The sequence below is a fragment of the Eptesicus fuscus genome, chromosome 22, assembly GCF_027574615.1.
Source record: "Eptesicus fuscus isolate TK198812 chromosome 22, DD_ASM_mEF_20220401, whole genome shotgun sequence".
In the NCBI taxonomy this organism is placed as follows: Eukaryota; Metazoa; Chordata; class Mammalia; order Chiroptera; family Vespertilionidae; genus Eptesicus; species Eptesicus fuscus.
The window spans coordinates 39,178,799-39,180,494 of record NC_072494.1 but is presented as its reverse complement, the minus strand read 5'-3'; the positions used below and the strand labels follow the sequence as shown (position 1 = coordinate 39,180,494).

General features: G+C 56.1%; 1 non-coding gene across 1 annotated transcript; it reads left to right on the top strand.

Moving 5' to 3' along the window:
• On the top strand, positions 1-72 carry TRNAG-UCC (transfer RNA glycine (anticodon UCC)). The gene has a single exon. It is a non-coding gene; the product is annotated as a tRNA-Gly (tRNA).
• Positions 73-1,696: the final 1,624 nt, after the last annotated feature.

Sequence of the window (1,696 nt, the reverse complement as noted above, 5' to 3'; positions counted from 1 at the left end):
GCGTTGGTGGTATAGTGGTGAGCATAGCTGCCTTCCAAGCAGTTGACCCGGGTTCGATTCCCGGCCAACGCATCTGATTTCGTTTTTCTCAGATATACAACTTTTATTTGTTTTTATTTTTTTGCGGAGGGGATGTGCTGGGTGGTGCAAGGGTAGGGAAAATCCTGAAATAGAGGCTGGTCAGATTTGTTTTTCCCGATTCCCCGAGGTGGTCTGATTTACTGAGGGGTCAGAGTAAGGAAGTCAGCTCAAGCGCCCGCGTTGGGGATGAGAGCGCGCCCAGTTCCGTGCAGCGGCTCGGGAGCCACGCAAAGTGAAGGGCTGGGTAGCCCTCCCGCCTCCCGCAGTCACTAGCTCGCTTCTCTCCGGCCCCACCATTCCGGGACAGCAACCTCAATTCCAGTTTCTAAGCTGGAGATGTAAATGGGAAAATCCTTCGGGCTGCTCTCGCACCCTTGGGTGGGGCGGCTTGATTTTTTTATTTTTATTTTTATTTTTTTTTTTAGAGGAAAGAGAGCAGTGACCGGAGGAGGGGCGACTGGGAACGCCACTCAGAGCTCCATCCAGTCGGGACCTGGGCGCGCCGCCCAGCAGAGGGGGTGATGCTGTTGCCGACATCGCGGGATTCGGGGGCTCCAAGCCACATTGAGGTGCCCGGCTTGGAGGTTACGGAGTGGAAGGATTTGTTTGGGATTCTGACTTAGGCGCGTCACCGGAACGAGGCAAATAGAACGAGCAGCAGAGGTCGTTTCCGATCTCAAAAGGCGCCAAGCTGCTTCGCAGGGGGCAGGCCCGATCCGGGGGGTGGTACTCGGCTGGAACCGGAGTCAGGCCGCTCATTTTGGTTGGCTTCGGCATCTGAACTTACTTAGCCTTTTAAAAGCTAAACAAGCTTATAATTTGCTCGAGGCGGTGTCGCAGAACTGCAGCCTACGACGGGGTGAATGATTGTCTCCCACTTAACTCACTCCGCTGCCCCCCCCTTACCCCACCCCCACCAGGTGAACCCCACCAGCCCCGCGAGTAGCCGCGGGAGGGGTGCAGAGCTCTGAGCTGACGCAGGCGCAGAGGGAGGCTCCCCTCGCTGGGGAATCGGGAGCTCAGCTCCTCTTCCAGGGTTTGGAGAGGAGTGAAACCTCCTTAAGACCCCCGAACCCCGTCCGCGTAATCTCGGGGAGAGCTATGCACGTAATGAGCGTGGTCTTTTACTCAGGACACACAAGATTGTAGTATTTAAAACCAAACTCGTGTCCTAGATGAAGAGCGAATTGCACCTATTTTCCCAGTGATGCGTGAAGCCCCCCCACTCGGCCTCCCGGTTGTCAAGATTTGGGGACAAGGCAGCAGGGGCTGCAGCCCCAAGGTCCCGGAGCACCAGTCCCCGCGCCCCTCCGACCCCTGCGGCTTGTCGGCGCTTCTCAGCCTCAGAAGTCGGTCCCAGACGCCGGATTCTCGAAGTGACTCGGCCCAAAAGGCATTTGCAGAAACATTGGGGTTTCCTTCCTCGGCAAGCCCACCTGGTCCTGCGCAGCCCCCCATCACTCTCTTGAAGCTTCGGGTTCCTCGGCCCTGAATTTCTGTTGGATCCACAGAATTCAGGACCTGACATTTCTTTCAGGCTGTTACGTCATTAATGTAGACGCTTGTTCGCTGGAATGAAATTAACTTGAACTTTTACAAGCCAGCTCCCGGAAGT